The sequence below is a fragment of the Ictidomys tridecemlineatus genome, chromosome 3 (assembly GCF_052094955.1).
Source record: "Ictidomys tridecemlineatus isolate mIctTri1 chromosome 3, mIctTri1.hap1, whole genome shotgun sequence".
Classification (NCBI taxonomy): domain Eukaryota; kingdom Metazoa; phylum Chordata; class Mammalia; order Rodentia; family Sciuridae; genus Ictidomys; species Ictidomys tridecemlineatus.
Window position 1 is genome coordinate 195,776,977 of NC_135479.1, and position 16,750 is coordinate 195,793,726.

The following is a 16,750-nucleotide window of genomic DNA, read 5'->3' on the forward strand; positions in this document are numbered from 1 at the left end:
TGTTTATCCTAAAGTTCAAAATAAAATTATATAGTTTCCTTGTATATTTTATAATTCATATGCAAATAATCATGTACTATTATTTTTATTTCATATTTTAAAATGTTTCTTTTACATTCATTAGGGGCATATTGTAAACATTTTTCTGTATTTATGGTATATAAATAAGGTGTTTTTGAAAACTGTATTATTTATAGTATTTTTGATTGGAAAATTATAATTATATATATTTATGGGATACAATATGATGTTTTGATGTATTTATACAATATTCAACAATTAAATTAAAATGACTAAAATTTGTATATTAATATATATTACCAATTTATTTTATGGTGAGACATTTAAAATTTGCCCTCTTAGTTATTTTAAATATGCAATGCATTATTATTGATGATAGCCATCTGGCTATGCAATAGACTTCCAAACCTATATCTCCTAACTATTTGAAACTTTGCATCCCGTGTTCAGCAGCTTCCCTTCTTCTTCCTTTTCACCCCTCCAGGCTTTGGTAACTATCATTGAACTCTATAAAGTATGAACTCAATTTTATTAAATCCCATGAATAAGTGAGCTCATACAATATTTTTCTCTCTGTGCCTGACTTGTTTCACTTACTGTAATGCCCTCCATATTCATCCATGTTACAATTGAAAAGTAAGTCATTGGGTGTACATACCACATTTTCTTTATGCTTGTATCCTGGATGGGCATTAATATTTATTGCATATCTTGACTATTGTGAATAATGCTACAGTGAACATGGGTGTACAGATTCTCTAGAGGCTGCTAATTTTATTTCCACTTAGTAATGTACCCACAAGGATTACTGGATTATATGGTGCTTTTTGTTGTTGTTATTGTTGTTATTTTCCCTTGAGGAACCTCCATGCAGTTTTCCATGGAGGCAACACTAATTTACTTTTCAACTTACGGCATACTATAAAAGCTGGTTTCCTTTTCTCTGCATCCTCTTCAATACTTATCTGTCATCTCCTTAATATAAACTATTCTAACAGGTATGAGATGATACCTTAATATGGATTTAGTTTGCATTTTTCTAATTAGTGAAGCTGTATATTTTTTCATGTATTGTCCAGTTAAGTATCTTCTTTTGAGAAAGGTATGTTCAAGTCCTTTGACCATTTTAAAATTACATAATGCCTTTTCTTGCTATTGAACTCAGTTCCTTGTGTGTTTTGAATATTAATTCTTTGGCAAGCGTATTATTTTATAATATTTTCTCCCATTCCATTATTTATGTTTGCTGAGCTCTTTCATTTAATATTCATTGACACATATATCTGTATATCAATAATTTATTATGTTTCTTTCTTTTATTCTATTATACCCAGATCATAGAAGTTTTCTGGTATGTTGATGGCCATTTTTTTGTTTTCAGATATTGGATATTATGCAAAACATCTTTGTGAATATTTTTGAGAATCATGTGGGCATGTACTTTCTGCTTTATGAAAATAAATATTTTAAACATTTTTTCTATTCTTTTATTTATTTATTTATTTGTTTTATACCTACCTCTGCAGCCCTTTGGGTTTTGCGGTATTGTTGTTTTGTCTTGTTTTGTGTTTCTTTTGGGGTTTTTGTTTGTTTATTTGTTTGTTTTGAGACAGGGTCTTGTTTAACTGTTCAACTAGCCTTGAGCTTGAGAAATTCTCCTGTCTCAGCCTCCCAAGCAGCTAGGATTACAGACATGTGCAGTCATGCCCACTTTCAATTTTCTTTGGCTTTTTTTTTTGTTGTTTTTTAATACCAGGGATTGAACCCAGGGGTTCTTAACCACTGAGCAACATCCCAGTCCTTTTTAAATATTTTATTTAGAGATAGAGTCTCACTGAGTTGCTTAAGGCCTAGCTAAATTGGTGAACCTGACATTGAACTTGTGATCCTCCTGCCCCAGCCTCCCAAGCCACCACCATGCCTTGCCGGGTTTGTGTTCCTGCGACTAAAAGGCTCAGGGGTTACTCCAGTTGAACTGGGCTAACTGGGCTGCACAAAATAACTACACCAGAGACACAAATACCTTTTTCTTTGGGGTTGCTGTGATGGCTCCTCTGACCTTAAAGGTCCGCAGAAAGAGAGAGAGAGAGAGAGAGCATGCGCTGACCCCTTTTATTGAGGAGAAGCTATTCAAATGAGGCAAGGGGTCAGGTTTCAGGGGGCTAAGTCTATCTTCATGATGTCCACTGTCAGCAGGTTGACTGACACCTGGGTAGGCCACACCCAAGGGCACAGTAAGAGGAGGGGACACACACAAGGCACTTCCATGGAAGATTCTATCCTAAACAGGGCAAGGGGTTATATTACAAAGGAACAGGTGAGCATAGCTTCACCCATGGGGCTGTAGCAAGACACACCCATTTCTGTGACTGAGCGCCTCAGCACCCAGCTGGGGAATGTAACTCAGTCACTGGTAAGGTTGGCTTCCCACAGTGCCTGATTTCTGTGGCATCTTAATGTAGAATTTGAAAAGGTAAAGTTTTAAGTTTTTACTAATTCCAGTTTATCAAATACATAAATTTGGACGTTTAAGGTCATACAGCGTATATTCTTTTTAAGAAACCATTAACTATTTAAAGGTCTGGGAGACTTCTGCATATGCTTGCATTTTACACTTTGTGGACTTATGTTTTACATTAAGGTCTTCTAAGTCTATTTTGAGTCCATTTTTTGGATATGTTTATTATATTTCCATTTATATATCTAGTAGATATTGCACCACATTTTGATAAAATATTTTACTTTATCTAGCTAGGTATTTGGCGAAATTATTGATCTGTTCCAAGTTTTAGCTTTTAGTTTTTAAAAATCTATAATTTCCATCATTTATCTGTATTCTAGTTTGACATTTTCTGTTTTGCTTTCTTTATTTCCTGTCTCTTATATGTTTTGCATTCACTTTTCTCTTTATTTATGAATTTTTAAAGTGAACTCTTAGGGAATTTATTTTAGGTATTTCATATATTTTTAACAAGTCATGTAAAACTCACCTGTCCTGATGAACTTTGCTTTATTTGTGTTTACCAAATTATGATGTGCTGCATTCTTGTTATCACATGTGTCCCTTTACAATCACTCTTATCAACTGACCTTTTTATTATTAATGTCATTATATATTGCATCCACATCCATCCACAATCTAACTGAAAATAATAATAACATTAGTTTCACGTAGTTATGAAGATTTTTAAAAACTGGAGAGAAAATTTTTTTGTATTTATTCATTTAAATACCATTTCTTTTGCTTTTCCATTTTCCTTGAAAACCTAAATTTTCTATTAACCCCCCAAAATTTCTTTATTTCTTGTACAGCAGATTTTCTTGGAATAAAGTGTATTAGATTTTTTTTTCATGTAGAAAGATTAACTCCTGAACCATTTTCTATTTATGAAATTTTTGTTGATAAGAGTTCTGGGTTGATATTTCTTTAGATTTGTTTTCACATTCTTGTAAGCTTTTTTTTCCTAAGAGAAATCTATGTAATTTGTATTGTTTTTCATTTCTGTGTCATGCATCATTTTTATCTAGCTGTTTCTAGCTATTTTATTTATCTTTGTTATTTTCCAGTTTAATTATAATGTGTCTAGATATGATTTTCTTTAAATGTTTCTGTTCAGTGTATGCTGAGTTTTTCTTCAAGCTGTAGATTCATGTTTGTCAATAGACTTGGACAATTTGGGGTCATTATTTCTTCAAATATTTTTTTTTTCTCTCTAATCTTTTCATCACACTGTGACTTTACTTATACATGAGGCCTTTCAAGATTATCTCAGAGGTAGAGAGACATCTCATAGACTCATGTCCCAGTGCTTTAGACACCACATCATTTTTGTTGTTTCCCTGTTACTCTTTACTGCATCTTCTATTTTCTGCAATTGAGCCTATAGAATAAGTGTTTTAATTCAGAAATTATTATGTTTTAGTTGTAAAGTTTCAATTTTTTGTGTTTTGTGTCTTCTGTCTCTTTGCTCACAATTTATACTTTTCATTCATTTTCTTTACCCCATGAACCATGGATAATGAATTCTAAAATCTCTGCTCTAAATCTACTGAGAGATAATTCATCCTCTTGGTCATTTTAGGATTTGCATCTGTTAATTAATTTAGTCTTCTATTACAACTAAATAATCATAATATGTATGGAAGCTATTTAATAACCTTCCTTTTTGGCAATTGAAACCTAATTTGCATTAAATAAGGTATTTAGAAATGTATAATAGTGATGTACTTCTTGGTACATTACATGTAAAAACAATGGAAAGCTATTATTGTAATTAAACACTTACATATTAGATATGCCTAAAATACTTTTATTATGCATTTTTCTTATCAAAAACCATTTATAAAACTATAAAAATTAAAGAGACATTACACGGTGTCACAAAACCTCTTATTCTAAGAATTTTTACCACCTGAACTGAGCAACTACACTATAATGTTGCTAAGAGTTAGTGGGAAAGAATCAAACCATTTATAACTTGATAGCAGCCTCATTTACTATAATAATACTAAACTTAAGGTGTTAAAAGATTAAGCCTTTTTGCTCCAAACTTCTTTTGTTGTTCAGCTTAAGCAGATTCCTTGGCATATTGCCAGTTCATTTTCACTGTTTCAAAGGTGTTACCTTACTAAGAAGCAGGAGTTGAACTAAAGTTCCAATTTAGAAAACAAAGAGATAACAGGCATGTGATAGGTTTTAATGCAATAAGCACCAATTACACAGTATGTTTGATTATAATTAGAATATCATTAAGTTTTGTGAGTAGGTAGTCATTACATATTAACTATTAATTAGACTTAATTATTTTATGTGATAAATTTAATTTAACAGTAACATGGTAACAATGCATGTTAAGAAATATTGAATTTTTTCACTTACATTTTTTTCTAATTGAGTTTGCTGCAGCTGATTTTTAATTAATATTAGACATAATAGCAACTTGTAAATGTGCTTTCTCTGTAATATAAAAGAGGTACTTAGCAATATCAAATATATACTAAGGTTTTGGGAATACTAACTAATCTTGTGATACTGATTCATGTTTCTTCCATATTTACAAGCATTCAATAGAATTAATGGATGTGTGCTTTGTCCAATAATTCTTTATGCAAGTTTTAAAGTCTCTTAATATAATCGTGATTCTACCTTATAAGGTAGATAAGACAGGAACATGAATTTAACATTAAATGAAAATTTAGTAAGCTCTTAGAAATTGCAAAAATTCCTTGGTCATAGCAGATACACATTTTATATCTGTAACTAAAATCTTGTCTTATGATCCTGACTTTTATACACACCATAATATATTTAGGATGTTTAAAACTTTAAAGAGAATGTCTCATTTGCAGATAAAATTTGGTTCCTCTGTCTGCAACTATTTAGATTTTATACCAAGTATGGTAATTTCAAGGACAGAAAAAGAGAATGTAAAACATCTCTTCATGCAGATGATTAAAAGAGAACATTTTAAAAGAAACATGAAAAGCCTTTAATTGCTCAACAGCATTTTTTAACCCAATCCTTGCATGAACTTCCTGGGGAAATGTCAAATATCAAATCTCTCTTCTCTCTCTCTCTCTCTCTCTCTCTCTCTCTCTCTCTCTCTCTCTCTCTCTCCTGTTCACAGATTCTGTTGCTTATTCTACTTTTATTACAATTTGTCTCTCTCTGACATATACTAATTCAGATCAAAACTTGTTGTTAGAATGTATTTCAGAGATTAAGTGGTGAGATGTTTTTAGTATTTTAAAAAACATCCAATTCTTGAAAGGCTAAACCTTGGAAATGAATGAACACCAAACAAACAACTGGAAACATGATTTTGTATAACTACTAGATTCCTCACTGTGTTGTGACACCTATTCCAACTCTAACAGAAAAACACTAAACCTTACCTTCACCTTGGTTTAGCTTTCTGTTCTTACTCAGGAATGAACACCTTGCCATAAGGATTCCAGTTGTCATTAGGACAGTCAAGGTGTATTTCAGGTTAGGGTTCTGTAATGAGGTGTCATTGACAGAGTGATTTAAACAACAGACATTTCATCTTGCAGTTCTCATGTCTGGAAGTGTGAGATCAGGATGGGAGCATGGTGGGGGTGTTTTGTGAGGATGCAGTTCCTCCTTATGTCTTCACATGGCCTTTCCTTGGTGAATGCAGACACAAATTTATTGTCTCTTTTTACAAGAGCATTAATCCCATTATAACAATTCCACCCTGTGACTTCAAAAAAATCTTAGTATATCCCAGTGCCTCACTTCCACATTCCATCATAGTAAGAATTTTGGACCTCACTGATTTCCCTGATATTTAGCCTTTTGACACAATAAGATACATCTAGCATATGTGACACATTGCTTGTTTCCCCCACTCTTTCTTCTTCCTCCTCAGGATGTTTTTGGATTTATGAATAATGCAGATGCACCTTGTCCAGAGTAGTATATTGGTTTAAAATGCATTATCACAATTAAATGGACCTATTCATTTTTAATATAGCTCTTAGAAAAATATACATTGGACATCTAATCTGTGGTTGTCCATGCATCAAAGAAAATTGCACTTCCAATGGACAGCACTGTATAGAGGTTCATAATCTTAAGGAGTTCTTTAGAAATTATGGGAAGCTACCTAAGGGTTTTGAGCAGAGAATAAACTGCCCACACTAAAGTTTACAGAAATGCCCCTGGATGTGGTATTAAGAATAGGTTGAAAGGGATATAAAAGTGGGAACAGGGGGACTAGTATTGAAATAAATGAAGCTAATTTTATGGTGTGATTTTAATTTATTGACATCACTTCAACATACACTTATATAAGTAGCAGGGCATATCCTTTATAAGAAAGAATAAATGGCATATTCAACATGCAGCAATTTTTATAGATTATATAAAACCTGAAACTGAATTTAGTATTAAATTATTGTATGTGTGTTGTGTTTGTCTTCGATTATCTCAAATGATATTCATGATTTTGTGTTAAGAAATTATGCTAGCCATATTCTTAAGGAATATATGCAGTGCAACATTGCAAGAAAAAACATGAATTACAGGGATATAGGGATATTACATTCCTAATTGTAATGTAAAATTGGACTTTTTTTCTAATTATATGGTCAAAAGGGTAATATTGCTTAGTTTTAGTATACTATTTAGGTTTGTGAAAATATGCATATTTATATTTTCTGTAAGTGGATTCAACATGCTTGAATAATCATTACATATTGAATGAGAAAAAACATATTTGTCAATAAATTGTTTTAAATTGATTAAAGGAGTAAATGGGATTTCTGTATCTTCCTTTAAAAACCTTTAATTATAATTATTCAGTTTAATATTTTTATCATATAACTAGAAATAGAGTAGCATCAGTGCTTTTCAAACATGCAAATGATTGAAAGCAAATATTGCACCAAGTAACAGGAGTGAGAGTCTACTTACTAGATTAGCTTAGAAAGTATTATACAATAACATATAATTTAATGTACTTATAATTGCATGTCTCATAGAGTACAAAAATGAGCAGCAAGTGTAAAAAAAATCTTTAAGAAGTAAAATCGTCCAGTTTTTAAAGATGTAGAAACTAAGAAAAATATAATATGGAATCTGTATAGTGAAAATACAGTGACTGATAGGACAGCATATATTCACATTAATCCATTTATTTCAATACAAAAATTATTTAATACAAAAAATGTACATCAAGTGTTACCTTTCTATGTTCTAATATTATGGACACAATAAACCATGTAAGTCCTTGGGATGGAGATGAAGTTTTGATGAGAGAAATTCACTTCTCCCAAAGACTGCTTTTAACACTCATGAATCTTAAAATGCTTTATTTAACTTGCAGCAATAATTAAATCTTTATTTAATTATAAATAAATCTTGGGAACAAACTCAGCAGTAAAATGTTTGCTCAACATGCATGAGGTTGGGTTCAGTCCTCAGCACTGCAATAAATAAATAAATAAATAAATAAATAAATAAATAGAATTATTTATTACATACAAGGCATTTGAAGACATTTCTTTTTGTTTAGATCTGATTTTTTGTATCTAGATAAAATTTTTCTAAGATTATAAGAGTAACTATTGGTGTGGTCTACTCAATGTCAAAAAGACTTTTATAAAACTTTATATTTTATTTTATCTCTGATTTTTTTCAGACTTAGTAAAATGATTGATTTTTGTCTCAATTGCTCTTCATTTATTAATGCTAAAACAGGAGTTATATGCATTTTTTCTTACCCTGAACAAAATTTAATTTTATGACTGCTTATTTTACTTGTTTTAAAAACTTCATTTATATAATAAGCATTGTATATATAAACATTTCTGGTCATATATTAATAAGCAAATTTATAATTTCATTTGATTAAATGCATATCTATTTTAATACTTCATTTCTAAGGAAACTGACTTTTTTATTAATAAAACAACTTTAACACTTCTATATGTCTACAAAAGCAATCATTCTTTCTTTGATAACTTAGACATTTTTATGGAGATTAATATCTGAAATCTAAATATCTACATGAAATTATGCCTAATAATAACAGTTATTTATGGAAAATTATATAAAGGTAAAAAATAGCTATTACAACATAATGTTATTGTACTTCATGTGTCATATGAGGAAAGACATATTTGATAAAGAGAAAGATTAATATTAGTAAGATGAATAAGTCACCTTGCTTATAACAAATCTTCTATTATGGTAAGAATTATTATATCATTAATAAACATTAAATTAAAGGGAAACCTGGTATATTATAAGAAGTCATACACAGGCATTTCTTAATATGATTTGACTTGAGGGTCATAAAATATGCCAAGATTTATGCATAACTTGGTTGTTGAAATTTAATACAAAAAATGCACATCAAGTGTTACAGCTAATTGGCAATAAGCATTCATCTAATTTAGTATTCCATGTGGCCATTTGAATTCCCATGGTACATGGACTGAATCCAGTTAATTGCCATAGCTGATTCTGCATATGACTGAACATACAGTACTGGATCTATGAAATCATTAATTGAATTATCCTCTAAATGTGCCAAAGGATATATTAGCTTTTACTCCCTTGGTAGTTTCCTTCTGAATAAATCAAATGAGAAAATTCAAACGCTTGGAAAAAAATGTTAAGGTGTTTCAATTTTTTATTGCAGTTAATTCTCAACTAATTTAAGGAGCTAACATCTTCACAAGATAGGCAGAGTTTTAAAATGATAATGTATTACAATAGAAAAATAAATAAATAAAACCTAGAATGGAGTCCAAACTTTTGAAACATAATACAAATGAAGATATATTTTTCCTCTTCTGCTAAATAATTGACAACAGTTAGAATATATACTTATCCTCCAGTCATTAATTTTATAATTATATATGGAGCACCTATTGTGTGTCAAGTATAAATTCAGTTGCTGTATATAGAACTACAAGGAAAGTACCCACCCTTCAATTAAGGAGACAGAACATGAAACTATCTGATTATTTATATGATGCTTCTAATAAATGCCTCGTTAGGTGATTCCATCATTATGTGAACATCACAGAGTATCTGTAGATCAACTAAAGAGACTAAAATGTCACTAGACATAAAATCCTACATGACCACCATTGTATAAAAGGACTGTATTTAACTAAAACACAATTATGTCCTGTAGTTATGTTGTGCAGGACAATACATATATTATCTTTGTGATTTCAAAATATTTAAATTCATTTTTCATTTATTTTATAATAACTTTTCATTTGATTCACTAAGTAGATATTATAATTTTCTCAAAATGGGACGGAGCAAATGATTAAAAGGAGGAAAGGTTTATGGGTAGCTAGGATTTAAGGAGCACAGTTAAGCTAACTGGAGAAAAAGTCACAAAGATAGGCATTGGTCAATTTATATTCATCTCTGAAACCATAATAAAAGTTGGGTACTAACATTAGCTTAATGTAGAAACAGGTAGGTCTGTAAACTAGTAAGGGGCTTCTAAAATAGACCTGGTAGTGACCATGACCTAGGTAGGAGAGCTAAGAGTAGATACTGAGAAAAGGGAAAGATGTTCCTTTAGATTGTGTTTCAGTAGTGAGAAATGAATGGCGAAACTTGAAAAATAAAACCTCTATTACACATTAAAAAATCTGTTACTATTATTTGTGGTTGTTAAAAATGCTAAAGAAACAAATTAGAGAACTGCACTTCACAGAGCATCAAGCCCAGTAAAGAGCCTTGCTCTTATCCTCAGTGTTGTTTACAGGATAAAACAGGATATCATCAATGTGATTTTAAAAGACTTAAATTTATTTTTTATTGGTTTTCATTCATTTTTCAAATAATACCTTTTCTATTTGATTCAGTAAGTGGAGAGCCCAAGTTCCTGTGGTGAATTGCCTGATAATATTATTCATGACCTATGGCAGATTTAGGTCAAAAATTTCATATTTCAATTCCCAGAGCCAGTGGTGTGGTTGTTATCACCTTTAGCTTGCTTTTGAGCTGGCAGAATTCAGGTAAAGGTCAGAATACAGGAAGCACTAAGACTGTGCTTAGGTCACACATACCAACTGCAAATAAATCATGTTCAGAAGATAGATTTCAAAGCCTGAGCAGAAATGACAAGAGAAAGAGTATGGTTTGCATTAAGCAAGTAATCAAGTCAGAAAATCTCATACAATGACAGAATGCAGTAATGAATAGCAGCTATAAGTCCAGATCTACATCTCAGCAAGAAAGAATAAAAAAGAAAACAAAAGGTGATATTTATCAAAACAGGTACAACTAGTTACCAACTCTGAGATCAGACTTGGAAGTTTCTTTTGTATTTCCAGGTATTAACAGGGTTGAGCATGGGAAAAGTTTGTTCTGAACACAACATTGAAGAAGGTGACAGATTCAGACACAGGCAAACCTCACTGTCTCTTATGATTCTGGTAACTCTAAATCAGAAATTCAGTCAAGGTCATGGACATAAGAATTGTTTAAATGTTCTGTCTCAGCCTTCTGCTTGTACAACTGCCGTTTAATTAAATCTAAATAATTTCTCCTTAGGGAACATTTCACAGCAATAGTAGGTGAAAGAAACATGGTTCCTTGAATTTTTTTAAAGTCTGCCTTTGTATTATTTTCTCTTTGAAATATCCTTATTCTTACAGTTTAAGCTGCAACTCATGCAATTTTATTAACATTTAATCATCAAGAAGATTTGGGACTAAAAATAAAATAAATATTTTTACCACCAAGAACTACTATAGTATTTTTTCCTTATGGAATCTCTGTTTGTAAAGAGGCTTTCCTATACATGGAATAAATAGCACTGTCCCAAAAAATTTATACAATTTTGCCAAAAACGAATGTCACATTTTATATGGTCCAATGCATTTTATAAATGGTAGAAATTATATTTAAATATAAAATATAAAACTCAAATTCCTATGTCCCTTCCTAAATTATCTTAGAGTTTAAGGAATTTAGAAACCAATTATCAAGTTCAACTTAATTCTTAAAAAAAAAAAAAGAAAGAAAGAAAACAAAAGAGAACATCCAAACTGCTACAGAACATCAAGGTCTTGACAACTGCAAAATACTTTTACATTGTTTACATCTGCTATTCTGTCAGTGTGTGTATGTACATAAGTTTATGCATGTGGCCAGATTCCCTCTCTCTTTTATTTTTTTAAGTCTCATATGAGGTAAAGTGTGATCTTTTTTAATATATTTTTTAAATTTATATATGACAACAGAATGCATTACAATTCTTATTACACATATAGAGCACAATTTTTCATATCTCTAGTTGTATACATAGTATATTCACACAAATTCCTGTCTTCATACTTTGGATAGTAATGATCATCACATTCCACCAGCATTAATTACATCATTCCCCCCTCCTTTTCCCTCTGTCCCCTCTGCCCTATCTAGAGTTTATCTATTCCTCCCATGCTCCTGCTCCCTAACCCACTATGAATCAGCCTCCTTATATCAAAAAATATATTCTGCATTTGTTTTTTGAGGATTTGCTAACTTCACTTAGCATTATCTTCTCTAACTCCATCCATTTACCTGCAAATGCCATGATTTTATTCTCTGATATTGCTGAGTAATATTCCTTTGAGTATATATGCCACATTTTTTCCCATTCATTTTTTAAAGGAATATAAAACTATTTATTGACCATTGTTCACCAGTATTTACAATAAAGTAAACAATATACAGTTGGGTAACTTTCTGATTACTACAAAGTTATTTTCCTAGCTTGTGTTGAACCAGTAATCCAAATACTGAAAAGATTGAGCCTGCATGTTAAGGATGAACTGGGGTGACGAAAACACATCAATAGTTTAGACTGTAAAAATTCCCTCACCAATTTATGTGAGCAGGCTATAAATTGCCAACATCTCTAGCAATCTGATCAGGTTTCCATGAGCCAAATCTTAAGACATTCCATGAATTATGACCTTTTAGTATGCAGATTTCAACTTTTAAAAAAGGAATGGCTAACTAGAAGAACTATTAACATGCTTACTTCATTCTTCAATAATTTTAAGACAAACTAGGATTTGTCTAATTTACTTGCCCAGGTGCAGAAGTTGTATAGTGATAGTATTTTTCCTTTCAGGATTTTGCAAATAAAACTGTAGCATTTATGTGATGACAGATGTAAATTTAATGTGCTTTTAATTATCTAATTTAAAGTTTCCAATTAACTATATAATCACTTATTTAATCTGAAAGGTTAAGTTTAGGAAAAATTTCAATTTAACTTGAAGAGACATTTCTTAGGTTGCAGAGGATGATGGCATCTCAGGAACATGGGTTTACTACTTATTGTTTTTTGTGTTGGTGAATGTTTAAAAAATCAAAAACCATTATGTAAGTATTTTATGTACACTTGCACACACACACACACACACACACACAAAAAAAAAATCCCAGAATGGTCCTTAGGCATATGAGTTAAAAACAAGTTCTGAGTAATAACTACGGAAATTTCCCCAACTTTTAGAAAAGCACAGGAAATATACCATCTTATCAAATGCTCTTTTCTGATGAAGAAAGCAAATACCGAAAGCTTTTATTTGTTCAAAGTAACATATATATATTATATATATATAATATATATATATTATATATATATATATCAATGCAAATAGTTATTGAGCTTCAACTTCATCTCTGGACAAGAATGCCAAGTTAGTCTCTCTTCATAAAAAGCAATTACAATTTGAGGACACTTCATATTTGCTTCTTTTGCCAGCACCAAGTCTGCCTCATCTGAATCTTTCCATTTCATAAGAAACATCAATTCTCCACTGCTGTCTGTGGCACCAATTATTCGTTCAGGATCAAGACCTCTGGCAAAGCCTCTTGGTTTGTCAGCAGCATCTCTTTTCTTCTTTAACTTGCTATCATCAGATTCACTGTCAGATAAAGATTTTCTTTTGGTACCATCTTTTTATTTACCAGCTTTTTGAGAATTAAGAAATGCTTCGATTCACTCTGGACAATCTAAATTTTCTTCAGGTTCCCAAGTATTGTCAGCACCTGTAAATCCCTTCCACTTCAGAAAGTATTCCACCTTTCCATTTACTACATGTCAGTCTAGGACTTTTTCTGCCACAAATTCTTCAGGCTCTGCCTCTTCAACTTTTTTAGTCTTTCCATTCTGTTTCTTTCCCATTTTTTACAATGTGGTCTTATTGGAGGCCATTTTTTAAATTGCAGACTTGAAGAGCTATAATCACCACCTCTGATGCTCCAGGTTGAGGACCTGCAGCATCTCCAACCCTGTGTGCCTCAAGCTCGAGTCACATCAGATGGGGAAGGGGCAGGGGCCTTTTATCCATCATCTATTGAAGGCCATCTATGGTTGATTCCACAGCTTAGCTACTGTGAATTGTGCTGCTATAAACATTGATGTGGCTGTGTCCCTGTAGTATGCTGTTTTTAAATCCTTTGGGTATAGACCCAGAAGAGGGACAGCTGGGCCAAATGGTGGTTCCATCGCCAGTTTTCCAAGAAATCTCCATACTACTTCCATATTGGCTGCATATTGCAGTCCCACCAGCAGTGTATGAGTGTACCTTTTTCCCACATCCTCACCAACACTTATTGTTGTTTGTATGCATAATAACTGCCATTTTGACTGCATTGAGATGAAATCTTAGAGTGGTTTTAATTTGCATCTCTCTAGTTGATAGTGATGATGAACATCTTTTCATGAATTTGTTGATTGATTGTATATCATCTTCTGAGAAGTGTCCTTTTTGGTCCTTGGCCCATTTATTGATTGGATTATTTGGGGTTTTTTTTTTTTTTTTGGTGTTTAGCTTTTTGAGTTCTTTATATACGCTAGTGGTTAGTGTTCTATCTGATGTGTGAAGGGTAAAGATTTGCTCCCAAGATTTAGGCTCTATATTCACTTCACAGATTGTTTCTTTTGCTGAGAAGCTTTTAAGTTTGAGTCCATCCCATTTGTTGATTGTTGATTTTAATTCTTGTACATAAGAGTCTTATTAAGGAAGTTGTGGCCTAATCCCACGTGTTGGAGATTAGGGCCTACTTTTTCTTCTATTAGACGCAGAGTCTCTGGTTGTATTCTTAGGTCCTTGATCCACTTTGAGTTGAGTTTTGTGCATGGTGAGATATAGGAGTTTAATTTCATTTTGTTGCATATGGATTTCCAGTTTTACCCACGCCATTTTTTGAAGAGCCTATCTTTTCTCCAATGCATGTTCTTGGCACCTTTGTCTAATATAAGATAATTGTAGTTCTGTGGGTTAGTCTCTGTGTCCTCTATTCTGTACCATTGGTTTACTACACTCTTTGGGCAGCTATACTATGCTTTTTGTTACTATTGCTCTGTAGTATAGTTAAAAATCTGGTATAGTGATGCCACCTGCTTCAATTCCTGCTAAGGATTGCTTTAGCTATTCTGGGTCTCTTATTTTTCCAGATGAAATTCATGATTGCTTTTTATGTTTCTATGAGAAATGTCTTTGGAATTTTAATCAGAAGTGCATTAAGTCTATATAGTGCTTTTGGAAATATGGTCATTTTGAAAATATTAATTCTGCCTATCCAAGAGCAAGGTAGATCTTTCCATACTCTAAGGTCTTCTTTGATTTCTTTCTTTAGGTTTCTGTAATTTTCATTATATAGACCTTTCACCTATTTTGTTAAGTTGATTCCCAAGTATTTCATTTTTGTTTTGAGGCTATTGAGATTGGGCAGTTTTCTTCATTTCCCTTTCTAAGGATTTGTCACTGATATACAGAAATGTCTTTGATTTATGGATGTTGATTTTATATCCTGCTACTTTGCTAAATTCATTTACTAATTCTAAGAGTTTTCTGGTGGAACTTTTAGGGTCTTCCAGGTATAGAATCATATTATCAGCAAATAGTGTCAATTTGAGTTTTTCTTTTCCTATGTGTATCCCTTTAATTTCTTTCATCTAGTTGCTCTGGCCAGTGTTTCAAGAACTATGTTAAATAGGAGTGGTGAAATAGGGCATCTCTGTCTTGTTCCAATTTTTAGTGGGAATGCCTTCAATTTTTCTCCATTTGGAATGATGTTGGCCTGGGCCTTATCTTAGATAGCCTTTATGATGTTGAGATATATTCCTCTTATCCCTAGCTTTTCTGGTGTTTTGAACATAAAGAGGTGTTGTATTTTGTCAAATGCTTTTTCTGCATCTAATGAGATGATCATATGATTCTTATCTTTAAGTCTATTGATGAGATGAATTACATTTATTGATTTTTGCATATTGAACCAACTTTGCATCCCTGGGATGAATCCCACTTGATCATGGTGCACTATCTTTTAGACATGTTTTTGTATTCAATTTGCCAGAATTTTATTGAGAATTTTTGCATCTATGTTCATTAGAGATATTGGTCTGAAGTTTTCTTTTTTGATGTGTCTTTGACTGGTTTTAGAATCAGAGTGATATTGGCCTCAGAGAATGAGGTTAGAAATGCTCCCTCTTTTTCTATTTCCTGAAATAAATTGCATAGTATTGCTTAATTCTTCTTTAAAGGTCTTGTAGAACTCACCTGTGTATCTATCCTGTCCTGGGCTTTTCTTGGCTGATAGACTTTTGATGGCGCCTGCTATTTCATCATTTCCTCTGTTTAAATTGTGTATATCATCCTGATTCAATTTGGGCAAATTATATGCCTTGATATTTTCTATTTTATTATAGTGCAGGTTTTCAAGATAATTCTAATTATCTTCTGTATTTCTGTAGTGTCTATTCTGATATTTTGTTTCTCATCACATATGTTAGTGACTTGAGTTTTCTCTCTCCTTCTCTTCTTTGGCTAAGGGTCTGTCAATTTTATTTATTTTTTCAGAGAACCAACTTTTTGTTCTCTCAATTTTTTCAATTGCTTATTTTGTTTCAATTTCATTGATTTCAGCTCTGATTTTAATTATTTCCTATTTTCTGTTGCTTTTGGTGTTGATTTGTTCTTCATTTTCTAGAGCTTTGAGATGTAGTCTTAAGTCATTTATTGTGTTGACTTTTTCTTCTTTTAAGGAATGAACTCCATGCAATGAACTGCTTTCATAGTGTCCCAGAGATTTCAATATGTTGTATCTGTTTTCTCATTCACCTCTAAAAACTTTTTAATCTCCTTGATGTCTTCTGTAGCCCATTGTTTATTCAGTAGCATATTATTTAGTCTCCAGGTATTGGAGTGGATTTTATTTCTTATT

General features: G+C 31.9%; 1 protein-coding gene and 1 pseudogene across 2 annotated transcripts in view; one reads left to right on the plus strand and one right to left on the minus strand.

Moving 5' to 3' along the window:
• Ncam2 (neural cell adhesion molecule 2) overlaps positions 1 to 16,750 on the plus strand; it is a 477,943-nt gene that overhangs the window by 322,718 nt on the left and 138,475 nt on the right. The window lies entirely within an intron of this gene.
• On the minus strand, positions 13,167 to 13,744 carry LOC101964522 (chromobox protein homolog 3 pseudogene; annotated as a pseudogene).